Genomic DNA, 24,002 nt, shown 5'->3' on the forward strand with positions numbered 1-24,002 from the left:
TCTATCTCCAATCACTGAAGCCTCATTTTTTCTTTCCATTTAATTTCTCAATCTTCACCTCTCCCTGACTCTAACAATCTCTAAATGTCCATGTACCCACCACCTTTCTATTTTAACTCTCTCAATCTCACTTATTTTTCAAATACACCACTTTCTACCTTATCTCTCTCTACCTTTGTTACATCTTCAATTTTATTTCTCTACCTTACCTACATCCAACTTTCTCTTCCCCACTCCCTTCTCTCTCTCTCTGTACATCACACCTCTCTCTCTCTCTCTCTCTCTCTCTCTCTCTCTCTCTCTCTCTCTCTCTCTCTCTCTCTCTCTCTCTCTCTCTCTCTCTCTCTCTCTCTCTCTCTCTCTCTCTCTCTCTCTCCACCTCACTGTTCTGTCTGATTTCACGTCCATGTACCACTCTCTCGTCAAAATCACCTTTCTCTCAAACCATTGTCTCTCTTTACCTCACCAATCTGTAGCTCTCACTTCATGTGTCTATACCACACCTCTCTCTACATTTCTCTTGCCATTCTCTCTACCTCACCACTCTTCCTCACCCTCTTTGGTCCTCATTTATCTAACTCACTTCTCACTCTTTACCTCGTCTGTCTCTCAGCTCACCCTCTTACTTCACCCCTTTTTCCTCTCTGTTTATACATCTCTTTACCTCCCCGCTCTCTCTTCTTCTACATTCTCAACTTCACTACCTCTATATAAACCTCACCTCTCTTTATACACCTTACCACTGTCTCTCTACTTCACCACGTCTCTCCACAACTCATCTCTGTTTCTACCATTTACCCCCTCACTCTACTTTTCTACCTGCCTGACTGCTTTCTTTGACTTACCCTTCCTTCTATTTCTCACTTCTCTTATTGCCCTTCTCTGCATCACACAACACTGTCTCTACTTTGCATTCCTCTATCATTCTTTCACTATCTCACTTCCCCTTCTTTTAGCTCTCTCTAAAACATTTCTCTTTCTACCTAACCTCTCATTGGACCTCACATCTCTTTCTACCCACCTATTTTCCTCTCTCTACCTTTCCTTCTCTATATCTTTCAATCTCTCTACCTTGTTAATCACTCTAAACGTTACCTATCTCTCTGTCGTTTTCTCTATCAATCTCTTCCTCATTCTACTTCTCAAAGTCTTTCTTTCTGGTTACCTTATATTTCTCTCTTTCTCTTGCGTCTCTCTGTTCATCACATATTTCTCTGCCTCATCTCTATCTTTACCTCTTTTCTCCCTCTTCCTCACTTCTCTCACCATGCTATTCAAAATTACCTTTCTGTCCTTGCCATTTCTTTTATTCAGCAGTCAGTGGTCCCTGCTTAGCTAGAGAAATATACACATAGATAGAGCAGAGGTGAGACAAGATATGGGCAAAATATTTAAGGAGAAAGGTATCGGATTTTACTGAGTGATTGGTAAAAGTCCTCAACACAATGCTTGGACTTTCAGTGTTGCAGTGAGGGGTATGTATTTGTAATTGCTATTTCCTGTTAATTAAAGCTGCAGTTTGTCTCTCTCTTTTATTCTGATAGTAGGCAGTAGACAAAGTCATCCTTACTATGTTTTTCTTACAATAGGAGGAACATGCTAGTCAGGTACAAAATGCTACGTGAAAAACAGTATGTGACAAAAATAAATCTATATCCGAGCAGAAAAAAGAAATGCTTCATCGTAATTTATTTTATTCCTATTTGGAGTAGGCACCCGGCTCCTTGAACTTTTGGCTGTTTCAGTATGTCCATGTTTTCCGTGAAAGTGTGACACAGGCAGAGAGGGATTCGGTTCTATGCAACCTTATGGTGGCTCTCGTGATTGTGGCGCTCAAGGGAAACTATTTCAAGTTCAAAAATGAGTTCTTGGTACAAAAGAAAGGAGTGGCTATGGGAGCTTGTTTTGCTCGAAATGTAGAATATCTGTTTGTGGGCAGGTTTGAAGAAAGGGTTACATATAGTCAGAACAAGCCATTCCTCACTAAGATTAGGAAATGGAAACGCTTTACAGATGAAATATTTTTGATTGGGTATGGCAGTGACAAAGAACTACGCATTTTCATAGAATAGCTGAACAATCAGAACCAAGATCTGTATTTTACAGCCAACTACAATCACACAGAGATCAACTGTCCTGACCTTTTGATTAGGCATCATGGTGGTCGTCTATACAGTACATTAGACAGAAAACCCACGGACACTGACTCCCTAGTTAGATATAACATCCATTACCCATGAGCTTTGGGGGCAACGTCCCATATGGTCACTTTCTGAGACTGTGTAGGAGTTGCAGATTCAAAGAGGACTTTTTTCAAGTGGCAGAACTACTTAAGATCAAACTCCTAGACAAGTGCTACCTAAAGAAAATGATCACTACAGCTGTGAAGAGGGCCGGTTCTGTCCCAGGGAATGTTTACTGATACCTAAATCAAGGGAGACTACAGATGACAAAGTAGTAATGATTAGTACATACTCATCAGCAAGCAATGAAGTGAAGAAAATCCTCACTACAAATTAGCGGCTAGTACAAGACACCACTAATGAGGGCCCTTTATTTGCATATAAAATGAATACAATCATCAGAGATTACGTGATTAGAGCACATAAGGATACTCCCAAGAAATATGACATAAGGACGACATGGGTCCTCCCTGCAGTTATAGGTCTCAACAAGTGTGGAGGCTGTTCTGCGTGTAAGTTTACCTCTAACACGAAAACTCTAGAAGTGCAAGACAGGGTATTTAATTTACGGTCTTTTTCAAATTGTAATACACAAAAATGTGATTTACATTATAAGATGTCCATATATAAAAATGTATGTGGGTCAAATAACACAGATGGCTAAACAGTGGATCACACAACACAGGAGCAGAATTAAATGCAAAGTGGAGGAGGCACATCTGGTTCAACTAAATGGGTCATATTAATAGAACAATGGTAGACAGTGATATTTTGCTCCCAGCAAAACAACTCTTTCCCCTTCCGTCTGCATTTTGCGTTCCCCTCACATTCCACATCTCCCTATGATTGACAACTGCTACGTGATATACAAATTCGTGTAGTTGGACTCTGACTTCCGCTGTGAGTAGAGCAGCGCTTAATTTGTGCTTATAGTTTCCGGTGCTGAGCACCTGCACTTATTTTTGAGGGCCAGTGCTTATTCTTCTGCCTCAAGCGTTTACAGCGAGCAAAAGACACATATGAGAAAAACGGAGGAAGAGAAAAACGAAAAAGCGTCACAAAGGTAGAAAGCAGAAAGCTGCAAGAGTGAGCTGAAGGGGCAGGGAGTGGCTTTAAATGGATTGAAGAGGCCCGAGATGGCTTCAGGATTATGCCGCCTCAGTATTCTATGCTCACACATTTAAATGCAGCAACCACGTGTTTAAGAGGAGGGCTTTGGTCACCTGCACGAATTGATTTAGAAATTAAGCACTGGAGTGGAGTAGATGTATTGGAATGGTTTCCCCCCAATATGGTTACTGAGGTTGGCTGTCTAGTTTTCTACAGAACCACGGGCGATAAGTCGACAGTGTCTGCCGCGTCTTGTTTTGTTTCCATGCTGATTTTGTATGGTGGCCTTCGGGTGTACTGATGCTTCCATTGTTTTTAGTAAGGCTTTACTGAATACTGCTGGTTGAGGGACAACAACATGTTCTTGCCGCCCACTTAATTTAGGTTAATTTCACTTTTTTTTCCAAAAGGTTTTTTTATGAAATGCAGATTACATTGCAGGAAGCAGGTTTTTCTAAGCAGGTTAACCATTGTGATTGACTGAAGTTTATCACATTGAATGTGCATGCACACATATAATTATCACCCCATCAGTGATGATTAGTTATACTGGGGCAACAGTTGCAATTTTGTGCTTTCACTGGTGGTATTGGGCACAGTGGAAGATGGTATGGCCTTTCTTGGTGTGGACGCATGACTATGTAGAACTGTAGACAATTATGTTCATGTAGACTCTGGCACACCTATGTGGTTCAGAGCTTAGTTGCGATATGTTACATTAAATTAATTCTTGCTGGTACAGTATACTGATTGTACCCATCATGTGTATAGAGGGGTAGCACATGATTGAAGACTAGTCACACAGTTGGTTCTGTCCACTTTGGTGGTGACCTATAGCACACTATACTTGGCTAAGAGCATACCACATTGTATTGACATACATTGAAATGTTCTGCATACTTGTATCATTATAGGCCAAGTATTGAGTACTTAGCATGTGACAGCAGACTAACGGAACACAGATCTATACTCACATATGGGTGAATGGTCATAAATACTTGTGGTTCTCCCTCCTGGGAGAAAGATTGACTAATATTTCAGTGGAATAATTTGGGACTGAGGACTATATAATGTTCTGGTACCAACAGTAACCTCTTTCAGTCCATTATTCTTTCTTTTTTCTCCAAATGCGGAAGTACTGGTATGATGAAATGATCTTGCATTGGATGGTGTATTCCTCGAAATGGTCTAAAAGTCTCTAACACTTGGAATAAACCGAATGGGCCATTGTTTATGTATGAGATAGTGACCCTCGTTCCTGTTGGCACATAGGTTTCTCCTTGTTTCGTATTACATGTTTTCGAAGGTTTCACATATAACTCAATATTATTTGGTATCATGCAGGCTAGGATTAGCAGCAAATAAGTAATAAAATTCAGGGTGGCTCTAAATAGACGTTCCTGAAATATGCCTCACCTTGGGCCCCAAAATTCCTCAAGATGAAATTAGAATGACAGATCCCTGGGACCTGAACCACAGCCCACCGGGAGGATGACCCCTGGATTTTCCATCTGGAGAGTTGTAGAGCGTTTGGCAACCTGATTGACTACAAGCGCCATACAGTCTCATTGGTCAAAATATCCTGCTCTTGATGGTTGTAAGGAGTAATATCCAGGAATGGAAAATGTAATGCCCGCTACATCGTCAAAGTACCTTTTAGATCAAAAGTGTTGCTTGCAGATACACTTAATGAAAGACGCAGTTCAAATACTTTTTGAAAAATCAGCGTTTATAGCTCTATTTTATAATTGTAAAATCTACCAGTGGCCCTGCATTTTTCCCCATGGCAATAAAAAATTAAAAGAATACGTTTTAGAAACATATTTTAATATATACCCAACATTTAAAACAAACAAATACTGCTTTACACTTGAGAGATTTGTGTCCAATTTAAAGGTCATCCGAATCCCCTATTACCAGCCACATTTTCTCAGAAGATGCCGTTTTCTCCCTGAAAAGTTGGACAGAAGTAAACACATTACCTTCTGTTTATGCATCTACCCAACTATAAGGAATAGAATTCAAAATGAAACAGCAACTAAGAGAGTAAGTTTAGAAGAAAACAACAACATACTGTCATCTTAACCTCCGCTCCAGCTTCAAAGGTAATAATTAACAAATAACTTTATAACCAGAGGAATGGATTAAACAAAATCCACAGAGGGTGTCAAGATATGTTGATGTTAAAAAAGACGAGTCCTCTCTCCCCCTCCCACTTATGCAAGCTAACTAGCACTTCTGTGTTCACATGACAAAGACTGTGACAAGTAAAACAGACTACATATATACTTAGTGTAATTATGTGACAGGAACAATTCCACATAACATTAAAACTAGAGCCAATTACTGAAGGAAAAGGAAAAAAAGCTCACGCTGGTGGCTCTTAACACGTTTATGCATTAATTGCGTTCCATGAACTGTCTTACAGCGCTCATCAGATCTGCAGTTAAAGCGAAGGCAGTGATATTTTTGAGTCTGTGAAGCTACTCTATTTTCTGCTTTTCGATTCTCAAAGGACTGCTATAAACTCTCTTGATAAATTCGTACTTAAGCACCGCCCAACTAGTGGCATAGCGAGGGTAGTAGAGGTACTCACGTAGGCAAGTAAAATGAGGTCCTAGCCACAAATGTGTAGCAAATTATAGCCATATTTGGAGCCCACAAACCCATAGACGTAGGCAGGGCCGGCTTTAGGACTGGTGTCGCACCGTGCATCAGTTTATTTTGGCACCCCCCCACTGCATGACCTCCTCCTCGGTTTCCCTCACTACCACCCCCCAAATGTGCCCTTCATCTCTCCATCGTTCCCCTTTCACATACTTTCATGTGTTTTAAAGCACTTGTTAAGGCTGGCTTTACTAATCCGCTCAGCTATCCACAAAAAATGTAGGGGCTTATTTAAGAGTCCCTAGCGCCGTTCTAACGCCACATTAACGTCATTTTTTTACGTTAATGTGGCTTTATAAGGCCAGAAACACCGTTCCATATGTACAAAGTGGTGCAATGCATGCATTGCACCACTTTGTATCCCTTTGCGCTACATTATGCCTGCGCCAGGCATAATGTATGCAGTGGTGGCATTCCCCCGATAGGTGGGGGGGGGGAAGGCGCAAAGAAATTGGACAAATTTCTTTGCATAATTTTTTTCCGACACTTTTAATGCCTGCTTAGAGCAGGCATTAAAAGGAGCTTCCGTTTGTTACAATGGGCCTCTGGGTGCAAAGCGCCGGACTAGAGTAAAAAATTCTGATGCTAGGCCCCTAACTACCACCATGGCGCATCGTAATTTAAATATGACGCACACCTGGTGGCGCTAAGGGGTGCAAGAAAAGTGGTGCTGCACTGTATGCAGCGCCACTTTTCTTAAATATGCCCCATAGTTCTGTTTTTTGCAGCAGGCATATTAACCCTCTATGCTACTTTATGTTGAGTCAAAGCTGCCACTAGGCAAAACTCCCATCTCTCTCCTCTGCAGGAACATTAATCACAAGCGGTATCTTGACATTTAAATTTTTTCCTGAAGGCTGAACGCACAAGGAACTTTTAAATCGCAAGTTTCAGAAGTTATTGCTAAACACAGCGCCTCCGTGAGGTTAGTGCCCGATGCAGCCGCACTGCTCGCACCACCCAAAAGCCAGCCCTGCCTAGCGCCATTCTAGCACCACATTAGCTCAATTTTTTTTAATGCTAATGTGGTGTTAGAAGGCCAAAAAAGCTGTGCCATATTTACAAAGTGGCACAATGCATTCATTGCACCACTTTGTATCCCTTTGCACTAAATTATGCCTGCACCAGGCATAATGTGTGCACAGGTGGCATTGGGGGGTGGGGTGGTGAAATAATGTCGCAAAGAAATCTAACAGATTTCTTTGCGTAATTTTTTCTGCCACTTTTAACACCTGCTCTGAGCAGCGGTTAAAAGGAGGCTTACGTTGGTTACAATGGGCCTCTGGGTGCTTTGCAGGATTAGCATCAACATTTTTTACACTAATCCTGCAAAGCGCCAGACTACCGCCAGACTACCGCCAGGCATAATGTATGCAAAGGGGGCAGCCCCCCATTAGGGGGGCCCTAAAAAAGGTGCAAAGAAATCTGACGGATTTCTTTGCGTAATTATTTTCCTGCACTTTTAACACCTGCTCAGAGCAGGCATTAAAAGGCTTTCATTGGTTACAATGGGTCTCTGGGTGCTTCGCAGGATTAGCGGCAAAATTTTTGATGCTAATCCTGCAAAGCGTCGGACAAACATAAAAAATTCTGACGCTAGTCCCCTAAATACCGCCATGGTGCACCATATTTAAAATATGATGCTCACATGGTGGCGTTAGGGGGCGCTAAAGGGTGCAAGAAAAGTGGCGCGGCACTCTGTACAGCGCCACTTTTCTTAAATATGCCCCATAGTTCTGTTTTTTACAGCAGGCATATTAACCCTTTATGCTACTTTATGGCGAGTTAAAGCTGCCACTAGGCAAAACTCCCATCTCTCTCCCTAGCAGGAACATTAATCACAAGAGGTATTGTGACATTTTAATTGCTTCCTGAAGTCTGGACACCTACGGAACATTTCAGCAGGTGCTTTTAAGTCGCAAGTTTCGGAAGTTATTGCTAAAGACAGCACCTCCCGGAGGTCAGCATCCGCACTGCCCAAAAGCCGGCCCTCGACCTAGGACCTAGGGGAATCTGCATTTGCGTAATTTATAAAATTTTGGAAAATATGCAAAATTATGCATAATTACACAAAATGTAAATATGGCACTAACGTAATTTAAGTGCAAAATGCATTCTTCCCATTCTGGGTGTGAGGACACATTTTTCGCTAAAAAAAGGACATTCAAGGCCGACTTTAGCTCTGGTGGTGCAACCATCTTTGTTGGCACTCCCCCCAACCAATTACCTTCTTCTGCACAGATTCCTCATTATAGCTCTCCACCCCACACACATTTATTTAATTTATTTTATAGCGCTTCTCATCCAAATGTATAGTTTCATAATTAAGGCTCCCAACATTCCATTTTTAATAATTTTTTTACAGATAAATACAGACAGAAAACAAAGTGTTTTTTGTCTGAATTTATTTTTAAAATTGGAAAAATACAGAAAATTGTGATTCTTGTGATAAATCTCCATGCTGTCCTTCTTGAATTCGAGGGCAACAGCTGAACAGATATAAGCATGAAAAGTTAAAAAAACAGGATGAGATTTCCTTAATTAAATTACAGGCATATGTTAGTATATATTTGTATATAATGCTAATATTTATCTGTGGGTGTAGTATTGTGATATATTTGAGTGCTCAATTTGCTAAAACACGACAGACATCAAAGTATGAGTGCATGTCAGTCAGTTAAATAAATGTGGAAATATACCATTTTACGACACCATTTATTCTCAAAACATAAAATAAATACGGATAAATACAAATAAGATGGCCAAAAAATAAGGCTAAATAGAGATGAAAATGATTAAAAAATAAATACCATAAAACAGGGAGCCCTATTCATAATGTATAGTTTCAGAGTACTGTACATCAGACACAGATATATATAGACAACGAATCATACAAATGTAAAAGCAGCAAACGTTTCATAAAACAATGAGTGATTCAAGGGGCAGAAGTCACATAGCATGTTTACTGGTAGATATTATATGTCAAGACTGCTTGCTCTGGAATGACACAAAGTAAAGTTTTAAAATGTAACAAAGTTTGGGGTTGCTTGAATTAAAACCTTACAAAAGCAATCCTAATGCCAAAATGTTATGAACCACTGTTACAATAACTGTTACAAATAGGTAAAGAGTCCAAAATAGAGAAAAGTAACAGCACTTTTTGAATTAAAGAATAACTTTGTTATTTCTCCATTATCCTTTTGCAAGTTTGTATCTTTACGCACATAGCATTAGTCCCACATTTCATTATTGCTTGTTTAGATGATGTTGATGTTGTACAGCCAAAAAGTTCAAATTTCAATAGTCACTTTCTGTTCATATCAACAACAATAGTTGTTTTCTTTGATGTTATGCAAGATTTTTTTAATTTATTAGCTCATTTAGGCCCTGAAGACACAGCAGTTCACTTGTTGGCAGGGAGTGTGTACATGCCAATCCTTGGATCGACAGTTTTGATTTTAGGTATGGGTTGGCCCAAGCCAGCTGTGTACAGATTGAACAGGATGGGTGCTTGCATGCAGCCTTTTTTCCAACCATGATTCGTAGCTATTTCAAGTGTGGCGTGTTCCCACTACCAAGCTTAATGCAGACCCATGTATTAGAGTACAATGAAATGATTACCTTCAGAAGAGAAGAGGGAATACCACGTTGAGACAATTTCAACCATGCAATATTATTATCCACATTATCAAATGCGGCTGAATATTCTATGAAGCAAGCAAGGGTGGTGGGACTAAAAGGCTGCATGGTTCAATGGACCAGATATGCTAAGGGGACCATGTTGTGTATTACTGATGCTTCTGACTTGAACCCAGTTTGATAGTAAGAAATTATATTTTCTTCAATAGACCATGCCTCAGGTTCCTGCAGTAGTATTTTTGCGTATGCATTTCCCTCCTCAATACAATCAATCAATAGTTTAATGGGTCTATACATGAACCTTTTTATGAATTGATGCTGTATGGATCCACACCATGAGTGTGGTATTTGAAGTGATTGAAAGCGGTGATCATAGAGTAGACTTAATGTGTTTATCCTGCACACTGTATCAGCCTAAATACAGAGCCAGGCAAGCTGTTTCAACCTGGTGCTCCATTCGCTTTGATGGTGCTTAGAGCCCTGACAATGGATTCACTGCTGAAGATGGTCTCATCAGGGTTGGTGCAGCTGTTTTGTGAGTTGTCCAGGTTAGCATTCTCTCCTTTTTCTCTCAACCCCCACACCCTGAGGGTGTTCACTTGGTCCTTAAAATGAAATGTTGTCTGGGTGTGTTGGGGCTTTTCATTCTTTTTTTGGTCCCCCTCCTTGATCATTGTATAAGGCTTCAACATATTTAATCCATGTCCCCAATGTGACTCCATTCCCCCTACACTGGCCTTGTTGTCTAAATTATTAATGTACTGCCAGAATTCTGCCTGGTTGTGCAGACATAGGAGTGAGTGTATATGAGCCCTTTCAGTTTGTAGTTTACTCAGTGTGTGAACCTTTTGTTGCAGCATTTTATTATGTCTGTTTTTGCTATTATTGTTCATGGCTCTTCTTAGTTCCCTGTTAGTTTTCTGCATATCTTAGGTGTGTCATGGAGGTTTGAGTTGGTCAGAACAGGTTTTATTTGATTGATTAGCTTTCTGCCTAGATGACATAAGAAGTAACCATTGTTCAGAGTCCATCAAGCTTTCAGGGCATCTAAAGGTCGACTTCCAGTGAGTGAATCTTAATAAACTGATCTTACCCCTTTTGAGCCTTCTAAATGGTATACAATGTTCATCACCTTGTGTAGCCCCCACAGAGTTCATTTGGGTCGCTGGCTGGGCTGATAGCTGAAAGGTAATACTCTATGGAATGTGATCACTGGCTTAGTGTTGCATGATTTCTTAATCCTTATAAGAACTGTGTATGGAATTACTTGCAAAAGTGTAGTCCAGTGTGGAAATGTCTCTAAATTTTGATAGAGTGGTGTCCTGAATTGCAAGGCACTTCCATGGCTGCAATGGGTTTAGATTGAGCATTGACAGCAAGTTGGTCATCATCCCCTCACGATTAGCATTGAAAGTTAGTTGTTGCTCTGCTACATGAGCCTGGACGAGGTTGCGGAAATAAAAATCTCTGGTTAAAGTAACATCAGTTTTTGAGTACGTGCAAAATTGGTTGTTCAGGCCATCGTAGTAGTTGTCCAGCTTCGTTATCCTGTTGCCCCTGTGCGGGTTTTCATAGACGTTGACCATAAGTATTGCTGTCAGTCTGCCCCCAATGTAGCATTATTGCTTGTACTGATGAATTATTGGTGTCTACTTCTCTTGTCTTGAGGTTCACAAATGTGGAACCGTATAAAGTTAGGCGGATGTATGATGGAACAACGCATGCACTTACCACTAAATGTTTTTACAATGCACATGCTTTTACCATGAATGTCTTTACCACAAACATTTCGTAGTAAAGGCATAGTTGGTAAAGGCATATGCATGGTAAAAACTAGAGGTAAGTACAACATCCATTATATATATATTAAAAAATATATATATATATATATAGATATAGATATATAAATAAATATGTATATATATGTGTGTGTATACGCACACACACAAACACACCTTTCCACCCAAAAACCCTACCTACCCTAAACCCTAAAAATTACCTTGCCAGCCCAAAACCCATACCCACCCTAAAACATAAACACCCTTTACCACCCCATACCCACCCTAAAACCGAAACACCCCTTACCACCCCAAAATTCATCCCCACCCTAAAATCTAAAAATGCCCTTACTACCCCAAAACCCATAACCACCCATTGTAAAGTGCACATGTCAGAATCACAGCTGCGGAGCTACATTAGGGCTCCATGAATTGTGCATGTTTTAGGGGCTCTTTTAATTTCATCCCCTTTTACACATTTGCAATCTATGGACATGATGCACATGCTATGTGCAGCACAGACATGGTAACAATAAGCGCCTTCTGGCCAGTGGCACATTTTCAGCACAGTCGCCGCAAGCTCTATCTGAAGACAAGATAAAACAGGTTTGAGGAAGAAGAGTCATCACTGCCTCTTGATAGGTTAAGAAGTCGTAACACATGGGCTCCTGGATTTATTTGTTAGCTCCTCAGACTCCTCAAAAAGTCAAGTACAGATATGTATAACATGGCAGCCTCTTTATAATTTATCAATATAACATGTTAGACATAGTATTATTCAAGCATGCCTCTCTAGACCATTTGTGTGTGTGTGTGCGTATGAAACGTGAATGGAACAGAATAGTAAACTGAATAAAATGATCAAAACTAGACTTTGAATTAGGTTATTTGAAACTAACAGTGGCACCTGAAAATGTATTCAAAATGTGATTGAAGACTTGGCTGTCCGCATAGCTCCAGGCATCGTGATTTGTTAAGGGCAGTACGTTCTGTCCCCGGATCTGCGCTTTTCACTGCATGTCATGCATAGCGTGCTCCATGTTATATTTTGCATTGCATGTCCTCGGGCACACTAGATCAATATCTGCTCAAGGATGTGTCAAAGTTTGTCCACTGACTTTACATTCTTGTAATATGTCACCTAAAACGTATAATGTTGTGTGTTGTACTTTATCTTTACAATGTGTCCTGTGAATAGTGTGTTCAATGTACCCTTAATGTTTTCCTTGGAAAAGTGTGACAATTGCTTTTGCACAAGGTACCTAAAACATGTTTTCACTTAAATCTGATAGATTTCACTTTGCACACGTCAGGATTCTGACCTTAGGTGAGTGAGACAAATAAAAACAAATAGAATGGACACAATAGAACGTACTTGTGGATGGGTAACTGTTAAACTAGTAACAGAACCAAAAGCAGTATTGATGGCACCCTCCATAGATATTATAATAACCTAAATAAAGAACGGGGAGACAAGGGGTGCATTCTTTCAGCCAATGACATTTTCAAAGTCATTTTGAGAATACAAAAGGAGAAAGTTGTTATTATATTACCATTGTTTAATAGATAGAAGCTTAGGAATTAAGACCAATAAGAGTTAAGTGTTGCACGCTGGACAGTCAAGGATAACATTGCCATTGTGCTGATATGCCAGTTTTGTAGCATGAACCTAGTTAAAAAGCATTGGAACTCTGCACACAAAAGGGTTTTATTGGAATGTACAAAATTGAAAAGAGTTCAATACTTACCTCGGACATTTACAAAGAGAGTAAAATCTTTTCTTTAAAATGTGTAGCTTTCAAGATTTTAAATCAGACAGGAATATAGTTTGATATATCTTCAGTAAATAGGCACTACATAAGAAAATATTGTCACTTGAACTCAGGGGCATGAGTGACAACAGGTTTGACATCCCAGCTTAGAAGCCAGACACCAGCAAAGAGCTGATGTTGGATGTCACACACTCCAAGGGGAAGCACTTCTAGAGGTATGGAATCCATGTTGTGCAGCTGCTGTGCCACTACCTCTGAGATGAAGTGGGTTGTCTATGGAGCGAGTACCAGTATGAGCTGCGATGTGAACTGTGAAATGAATTGGACCCCAGTATTAGGAGTGAGATGAGTTTTATAATCATCATCAAGAACAGACTGAAATATGATGAACAATTGAGAGAAGGAGGAAGGTAATTGAGAAAGGAAAAACAAATGGAGGTGGCATAAATAAGGAAGGGTAAAAAGACATATGTAAGAAAATGACAATAAAGGTAAATATCATGAAAACGGACACCTGAAAAATCTAAGAATGAAAGGATGGCAGACACAATGGAGGACAGAAATTAACATGGAAATCTTGAAACAGGGAAGCTGTGTGTGCGTGTGTTTGTATATGGGTGTGTAGTTGTGTCTCTGTGACTGATGTGAGCATGAGTGAGTTTGTGTAGAAGAGTCTAAGTGGAGGAATGGGTTTATTGGGGAGGTTGTCAATGGAGATATGGTACTCATCCTTAATAAATTGTATTTCTTTGCTGGTGACTATGGTTACAGATGGCCTAATGATGTCCATCCTTAACATTGAATGCATGTGTCATAGATGTAGTTGTGGTTAAAAGTTGCATTATTGTGGTCCAGTGATTCATAATGGTGCTAAAGATTCTGCCATATGATAGGCATCCAGGGTATTTGATGATGATAATAAAATAGTGTGAAAAAAAATATGCATGGCAGTAACATATACATGAGTGCTTGGGAAAATGGCAATGTGCTCTTTGGGGATAGAACCTCTATTCACCAAGCATAAGGAAAAGCTATAATTTTTGTAGACATGAGAAGATTGTGTTTGGGGAAATTGAGGAATATTTATGCACAAACAAACCTGGGTATGTCATGGTGAAATGTCTGTATTTTCTGAAACTAGCAAGGAGATGTTTCAGACAAAATTATTGCATTTATCAAGCACACTTAAAGTTGTTTTTTTACCTGTCATTTGTACGGCAATCTGAAGGTTATTTTTGTTGCGTATTACCAGCATACATTTACTATTATTGCTATTATTTCCTGACCTGTGCTGTGAGGAGGTATCTCATTATCTATATGGATAAAGAATTGTTTAACTGTTGCTGTCAAAGGCTTGAACTTGTACAATTGGTGGAACATGTCTGATCCAATAAGATTTATGTAGTTGAAGAGTAGCATTGCTTTAGTAGCCGGTAAGATTTGTCATGCTTGTGTCTTTTGATCTGCCATTGTAAAATATATATTACCTTTGATTTTTCTACTGTGCTCCATCTAAGAAGAAACTCTGTCATAACATAGGATTGAGCATCTACAGGGAAGAGACAGAATGGAAAGTGATAGGCCATGTGAGATTGAAAACTTTAGGTTTCATTTTACCTACCTCTAGTACATATAGCTCTTCATGCAATTTCAGTGTAATTATGCTGAAACATCTACCATTTTGCCATCATTGTTTTGAAAGTTTTCTTCATAGGAGTTAGCCCAATACCCTTATCATACACACCACTGTGTGATAAGGAGTTGAGTTGAATGGTTTGAGGGTAAGTATACTTTATCAGCGTGCCCTCACCTCCTTACACCCTGACTTTCTTACTCCAACTGTTGCATCAGGAACCCTGAAGTCCTCCAGATTCAGTGACTCCCACGTTCCATGGAAGCTGGGGACACAACACATCTTCGTCCTTTAACAGACAATACAAAACATATAATGAGGTAAAAAAAACACCATTGAAGTCCTGATGCACTAAACAGGCACAAAGTATTTTGCAATTTTCCTAAAATAGTAATACTTGAATTATAACTTAACTTCCCCGCACACAATGAAATGCACACAAAATGTATAACTAACATTTGATCCCGTAACAGTCCAGAATGCTCTATGGAACTGAAGCATAGCTGCCACATAAAATCCTTCAATGTACATGGCCATAAGACTGAACCATCACTTTGTGTCCTCCTCACATTCTCCCGGACATCATCACCTCTATCACTCACAACTTCCTCACACTCATTCCATGGCAGGAACTTGCTCTTGGCTCACTTCAGCTCAAGTCAGGAATACCAAAATCATGCAGCTGGCATCTATGATTAGACTCACTGGCACACTTCCCTACTTCATCACATACTCCACACTCTCCAGATTCATATTTAGACAAACTACTGAAATGCTATACATTCCCATCACTCAGTTTTGATGAATTAGTATAAATGGTGACAGCTTTTAAAGGGGCAGTAAATTTGTCACTATCTTTTGACATTGTCCGAGGAATGTTGACTTTCAGCCAATCTCCAGTGCTTACATTGAGCAAGGATACACCATGTATGAGATCATAATATTTTGTATAAGTATTTTGCACCTTCTTAATATTTAATCTGACCTTATCCAGAGACACATTTGCAAGTCCTTGCTTAAACATCCAACATAAATTATCCTTGGTATAATGCTTAGGCCCCCTCAAAAGTTAAAATGGGCAAAACCTTGCTATGGTGGGTGTAGTGCTATAAGCCCAAATCAGCTTCTGCATGTCCAAACCCCATGGTTTTTCCTACTTTAAAGAGATTTGAACAGTAACATGAATACTCTGTTGAATCGCTCAACACATCCATTACCAGCTGGATGATACACTGGTGTGAAGTTTTGCTTCACCTCATTCCTATCCAAAAACTCATTAACTTCTTTGGAAATTAATTGTGGCCTATTGTCTGGAACCATCCTTCTGGGCAATCCTTGACTCAAAAACACATCATTTATATCTTCACTACCAAGATACTATCTGTTTTCAGTACTATTTTTATTTCAAGCCACTTGGAAAACAAATCCACTAAAACAATCACATATTTACCATTCCCACACCTGTAGTGAATTGGTTCAAAAAAAGGTATACATACCATTTTCCAGGGATTATCACCAATAGGCATGGGATACAAAGTTGGTCTATAATCATGCTCCTTTCTTGTTCTTCCCATTCTGTTTCAACCTTTAAAGATGCTATACATGACAAGTTGGAACACCGCAGCAGCTTAGGAAAGACCAAATGGAAGGCAACAAAACTGAGAAGATCCAGAAGAAGTTATAAAAGCTGTCAAAGGTCTACTGTCTGGATAAAATACCATCTGATGATGGTCTGATTTTAACTCTAATGTGGTGTACCACTTTGAACCCTTCATTAAGTCCAATAGTTCAACCATTCTTGGTAAAGGAACTATTCCAATATAAATGATGCTGTTGAGGTCCCTTAAATCAATGCACAGTCATATTTTGCCATTCTCATCTCTTACCACAACTAAAGGTGCTAATCACTCCAAAGATTCGACTTGGTCAATTATTTGAGCCTTCTCACACAATTATGTGTCCAACTCATCCCATCGTGAAGGGAATATTCCTTGCCTTGTGAGAAGCAGATAAACCCTTCCTGATCTCCTACTTCCCATGTTAATGATTTAAAAAATATTTCTTAGTTTCTTTACAAATGAATCATCTTGACGAACAAGTAACACTTGGGCTTTTGGGATCAATACTAATCCCCAATGCTTTTTGGTCAGTCCAGCGCAAAACAGTTGGCCTCTTCTCAGTAACATAAATCTTCTCTGTAGCCATTCTGTTTTTGAATTCAGAGGTCAATGCCCTGTGTCCTTTTATGGGAATTGGCTCACTTGTAAAACTCTCCAGACGGATGTCGGGGGAAGCAATTGCGTTCCTAAAATATTGATAATGCTTTCCTCCCACAAGACTTTATTTATAATAATGTATGGTGAACCTAAATCTGACACAATGTAAACTATGAGCCCCACACAATTATTTTCTTAAACTGGTCTATTCCAGGAATGAGGATTAACATCTGAACATTGAATTCAATACTTAAAGTCGAGTTTCCTTGTTTCACTCATGGCATTCATGGCACTTTTCTAGCTTTTAAGTTATACTTTCTTTGCCAATATATCATATACCTATTCATGCTCTGAAGGGTTAACATTTGCTGCTTGGGTGCATGTTTTAGATAATTCAGCTTTTTTGACAAAACTACTTCATCTTTTAAGAGAGAGTCTCTATTATTCCACAGGTTCTCTTAAATTTGCATACTGTTTGTGTGCATTATTATTTGCTCTTTAATAAGTTCAGAATGAAGGTTGCCAAATTGGCTAAGTTTCGTAAAGAGGATACATAATTTTCCACCAGTCCATTTCTGTTTTGCTTCCTCTGGAAGGGGTGATAATGAGCTTTGGCTATACAAACAATAGGAGAAAAATAGGCATTCAAGTACTCCAGTGCATTCTCATATACATCCGATTCTTCACTTGACCTTACTTTCTTTTCCATTCGATAGAAAAGGCATAAGTCCTCCTGGGTCTAATGTATGTAACAGTAATGTTTTTTCCTTGTTGATGTGAATTCCTCTTAATTTTCATCCTCAAATGTTAAGATATAATTAACAAACTATTTTTTACATTCTGGCCATTTCATAACCGATTTGCCTGGTGCTGGTAAAAATGCTTGTGGAGGAGTCAATGAAATGTTTGCGAAGCACACACGTTATAGATAATTCAATGTTTAGTGCACTTCTCAGGAAAAAAAACACTACTCAAATGTATTCAAGGCAAAAGAACAGCATGTAATCATAGCTCAATCTAATGTCAGTATGAAGGTAAATTTGTTTAAATTTATCAAAACCACCTTATCCAAAAGGGCCATACACTCTGTGAGTATATAATATTAATCCCCATATTGTATGATCCTGAATGTGCAAATCACCCATTCCAAAATGGTGGCATGCAGCATAACGACAATCCTCTGCTGCATGCATTTGAGGCTCCCCAATGTAGTAACTGTGCTCAGTGACATAGTGGGTAAACAGCAACGGTAGTGCGTGCAACAGTCCATAGAAGCATGTGACTATCTGCACCTTCAGATCTTTTGGAATTCTCCAAAATAACGAGAACCACAATAACTCACATGTTTGGTAGGGAGTAGGTTCATGGAGATCTGCCGTTCACTCAATGTTCAGAGGCAGCACTGCTCTGATACTACATCCCTGGCTTTGCAGATGGCTTCAGACACATCCTGACAGACAGAGAGAGAGTTGTGGGTTTATTGACTGTGCTACTTCTTGTCCTCATTGACAAAAAATTTGAAATATGGACTTGAGTCTTGTGGTTCGAAGGTAAGTATAATTTATTATCATAGCTCTGCCTCTATCCACCCTGACTTCCGCACTCTGACTGTCATGTCAGAAACCTCGAAGTCTTCCAGATCCCTGTGCGCTCACATTCTACTTGGTGGTGTCCACATTCCATGGAAGCTGGGGACACAGCAAACACAAGACTACTGAAATACTTTGTTTCTGGCCCCTTGGTTTTAAGTCAATTGTTGTGAAAAATGTGCTGCAAAATGTTCTATTTCTGACCTTTTATTTAATTTATTATCATTTGCTTGGAGGGGAAACCCTCAATTATCCTAAAAGCATCTGGGCTCATACACTTTGCTCAAGCTCCAACCTACCCTTTGGCATGTGTTTAGGCCCCACCAGTTTTAAAGCTCACCAGCCACCACTAGGCTTGTATGAAGCAGGTGACCTCAATTCCTCTCAATCCCAATAGGAGACTAGGACAAATTACAGCTTTAATTTGCCTGAGGATCCACAGTGTTGGAGTTTAGTATGATTACTACCTTGTTGATGGTGCAAAGACTCTGTTGCCAAATGGTGATGTCTTTGACTGGTTCTGTCTAGCTTTAAAGATGATTGGCATTAATTCGGTCTCCTTTTGCTGTTCCTAGCCAGTACTTAAAGTTGCTAATGAATGTCTGTTTATAAAGGAACTTCTGGTATGGGTCTACAACATGTCTGACAAATATTTGACACATTGAACATCAAGTAGACCGATATTGTTTCATCAACTGCTTAAGAGATAATTTGATTTTACCATAGATTTTACTCAGGCCTGATGAAGACTCTTACTAAGTCTTTTTGCCAGAGGGGTGAGTGTGTGCCTAGTGGCTAACAATACAGCAAAGGAAATGCCTTTCAAGATAGGTCTTGTGCACCTTACTGAATCCCGACAACATCCAAGAAACAAAATCCCACTTGAGGCTGCATCCAACTCTGAGGGTTGAGGTGATTGCTGCTGCATCCGACTCCTTGGGCAGTGTTGATGCACCAGACATGACTATGGCCTGCAGTAGAAAGCGTCGTAAAAATGCTGAGGTGGGAGTCTGGGACAGAGGTGAAGTGAATGGGTGCTACCTTGCTGGAGGCCCTCACCTTATGAACTGTGACCCAGCAGGTCAGAGAATAAAAGGAACAATGACTACAGAACCACTAGTGAGTGTTACCTGGGAGTCAAGGCCTGAGCAGACTGCTCAGAGCCTTGGGTGGTAGGGCCTCATGGTGGTCTGGAAACTGAAAGCAGCCATATTTAAGAAGGTACTAGTAGTCTTGCATGACTAAATGGGATTTGTGAGAGCTGGATCTGGGCACCTCACAAGTGGAGGAGTGGTGTGTGACACTGCTGCCATGGTCGTTACAAACATCTAAAGGGTGCCAAAAGCACTGGGCCCCAGATTCCCAACCTCCAGATACCACCTATATTGATCTTGCTGTGCTCCTCTGCATCTTCAACAACATAAGGAGAATGTCATTGATGTTGGCGGGTAGAGTACTATGAGGGAGTAAGCAGAGCTGGGGTTGACAACAAGAATCTGGAGGGAGGCTGAAAAGAAGATAGTGTTCCACAGAGGCATAGGAACACTAACTACTGGAGCATCCTACTAATAACAATGCTGAGAGTTCTCAGATGCACTGGAAAAACCCATCAAGCAAGGGTATGGATATAGGAAGAGGCAAACCTACATGAGTGAACCAATGTTTTTATGTAGCACTCCTTGGGATTCTGAGGATAACTGAAGCAGGCAGCAGTGACTGATAGGTCATGAAACATGATGAGACCCAAGATAAGGCAAACATGGAAGAGAATGGAACATAGGACAAAGGAAACTACACCGTTTGACACATACATCTGCATTTCCTAGCACCAAAGCGTAGCCCCAGCTACTAGTGGTCCAGCACACTTAAACACAATCCCCAGTTAATAGTGGCAGAGAGAGTATTTAGGCTTGACTCATACTGAGCTTCCTTGTCCAACAAAAGCAGTTGTTTTGACTCCACTCTTTTCAAATTAGTTCGCATCCAGCTTGACTTATTGCTTTACCTTTGTTGTTTTCCCTTGTTTGTTTTGACTCCAGACTATTCAAATTAGTTGGCATCCAGCTTGACTTAATCCTTTACCTTTGTTGTTTTTCCCCTGTTGAATTCCCTTTGGTCCCCTAAACCGTCTTCTGTTGTGACTCGTTATCTGCCTCCTTACCTTTTTGTCTATTCTGTATCTCCTGTCCAATCTTCCACTTGCTGCAGTGGTCTTCATCTTCAGCTCCTGTGCAGATTTTGTGGTACACTAGGGGAAGTTTCCGTCTGTCATCTGCTGACACCACGCAAGTCCCAATCTGTGGTATTAATGTCTTACTTTTTTCCTGTGGTATCACCCTGTATTAAGTAGTGTTCTCTCTCCTGTTATAACCTTGTTGAGTACAGACTCGGGAAGGGACTTGTGTGAACAATCAAGTACGGATCTTCGAAATACCAACCTGCAGCAGTCTCTTTCTCCCTTTCTCACTCACTCCACTTGCTCACCCCCTGGTACGCTTAGCCTGGGTCTTCGTCATCATCCTTGTCCTCATTCAAGTAGGTGAGTTCACCTCTAGCAGGAGAGAGAGGGATTGGTCTCAACAGCCTAATGCGCATAGCACCAAATCCATGGCAGTGACCCTCCTACCTTTCTCACTGAAGGACTGACAGAAGAAGGCACAGTGTAGCAGGGAATGACAGAGATGTTGTCTGAAAGGGATAGAGACTTATACCATGGACAAGCCAAAATCTCAATACGCTGGCACAAAAGGGACCACTCCACACCAAAGACCAGGAGAGATCTGGCTGCATCAAAGATGGAGAAGGAATGAGGGAGGTCAGTCGCTAGAACAAGCTGAATACTCTTCTGGTAGCCATTGATAACTCACGAGAGGACCTCAAGGCAAAGAAATATGCTGTTTTGGGGACTTAAATCTACTATGAGCAGATCAGCAAAAGAAATCTGTCAGAGTTATTGAGGTGAATCTTTCTCAGGTGGGGACACATTAATCCCACATGAGGGGACTAGTTGCACATCTCCCCCTATGGTTCTGCTCTTTGAAGTACAAGGGCAAAGACATGCAGGTGCGCTCCAGAAGGATCAATCTGAGGATATTAAGGGCCAGATGTATCAAGTTTCTTAATAACGATTACCAAATTGCGCTTTTTTGTGAATCACAATTAACGCTTTTTTGTGAATCGCAATTAAGTAATCGCTATTGGAATGTATGAAACTCTAGGAGTTTCATATAGCAATTCGCAAGGCCTCACAAATGGAATATTCATGCGGTAGGTCGCAATTTGCAACCCACTGCGAATGGCTACAATCATAGGGATGGTGGCCTGCTGGGTTCATCAGACCACCATGTCTGTGATTGCTTTTCAATAAAGCAATCATTTTTTTTATGAAGCCAGTTTTCCTTGAAGGAAAATGTGATGCGTTTAAAAAAGGAAACTGAAAAGTTTTCTTTTCATTTTTTAAGAGCAGGCAGGGGTCCGTGTGAAAATGTTATTGCATGCATTCACAAATGCAAATCCCCTTTGCGAATGGGTTACTACCAATTTGAAATTGGTGGTAACTGTGATTGTTTTGCGACTGCATTTACGGTCACAAAACAATCATACATACCTCTGGAATTCGGTATTAGGAAGGGACACCCTTGACGCGCTCCTTCCTAATACCGAATCGGTATGTAGACACAAATCCAATTTGCGATTTGGTAACAAGTTACCTAATCTCATATTGGATTTGATACATACCAAAATGCAGTTTTTGCGATCTCAAAACTGTTTGATACATCTGGCCCTAAATCTTCTAGAGAGAGTTATAGGCATGGAGCTTTATATGGATGGGTAGCTTAGTGCCCGGATTACACCACAGACTATTTCCAAGTTTTTTTCAGATGAAAGGGTGCTTAAAGTTCTGTTGCAGCCCCCTAAATGTGGCTGTCACTCACTCAAGGACTGTGCCATTACACTCTGTCCTCATGCAGCATCTCGTGTTCATACTTACTTGTTTTTGATAGATTTGTGTCTTTTTACTATTTTGGGGGATTTAATACAAATTCAATGATTGCACATTCCCCTTTTGCATTGTGTCTAATGTTCTTGCATGTTTGTTTATAGATTATATTCTGTAATATATTCATGAGCTAAGTACCTGGGTTTAGTTTGTTTCCTTCCCCTATTTGTAAACTACATGTTTGAATTATTCCCCAATGAAACCACATGTATGCCCAGGTTCACGGGGTTATTGGGCTTGCCTCATCTACTTGGTTTTCAGTTGTGGTATAGGCCACTGAACTGCAGATATCTCAGTCTCCTTTTCCAACTTACCTGTGAGCAAAGTTCCTTCCAAATCCAGAAAATACAGCCTTCTACCCTTGGCTAAATCAAGATGCAAAAGAGCTGAGGCTCATAAACCATGCAGAAGGCAGAAAGTAACAACCTCATGACGGCCTAAGGCAGACCAAGCCCCACCTGGATGCAACGGAAAACACTAAATCAGATCACATCATATCAACCCAGGACATCTGGGGAAGCCATGGACTCCTTGCATGTGGATACACTGACACCAAAGGCATCAATTGATAATGTGCGATAAAGATCTATGAAAAAGACTACAACATGAATTAGGACTCTTGGGGATGATGCATTCTTACTCCACCTGCCTATAAGATTGATAACTGCTGGCACAATTAGATGAGTATGTGTCTACTCGCCTTAATTCCTGTCAATGTGTGGGAGATGACGCATACCAAATGAACCTGGCCAGCTGAAAGAGGTTCACCAAGGAACACATATGGTCACCTGACACTAGAGCACTGGTGGTCGATGGAAATATTTCCAATTACATGCAGGGTGAATCTGGAGCCTCAATATGGGGCTGCCTCTTCCCCTACATCTTTGGGATCACCAAAGTGGCAGAGCTGACCTTTCGTTTTGGTTAGTTCTAACCCATGTCCATAGTGGGTACAAGTTAAGGTACGCATTTTATGAGATAGCAGCACACTATGCTAGAGCCACACAATGCTGCAGGTGACAGTCAACTACACTAATGTACATGACCAATTGGGAGATGATCCAGCAGAGGGAGTGGAGCAGGGGGTATCCTAGGGACCCCCACAAACACAGCACACCCCAATTGACACAATGGGAGTGATTATTCATATATTCATTACCTGGATTATAAGAGGGCAGTTTAAGAGTTATAAGACATGCACCTATCTAAGGAGTAAATAGGCTTTGCATGTTTCCAGTAAGCATTATTCTGGAAGATATGTCATGGTGGAGGGCAACCTGGATGACAGGAACATGGGGATGGCATGCGCATAGGCACTGATGATTAGTGATTGTGAATGAGATGGACTGCAGTTGACCCAGTTTGTTAATAAACTCACATTAAGGGCTGGGGATTAAAACTGTGTGGGGCATCCT

Source organism: Pleurodeles waltl, chromosome 5, assembly GCF_031143425.1.
Source record: "Pleurodeles waltl isolate 20211129_DDA chromosome 5, aPleWal1.hap1.20221129, whole genome shotgun sequence".
Classification (NCBI taxonomy): domain Eukaryota; kingdom Metazoa; phylum Chordata; class Amphibia; order Caudata; family Salamandridae; genus Pleurodeles; species Pleurodeles waltl.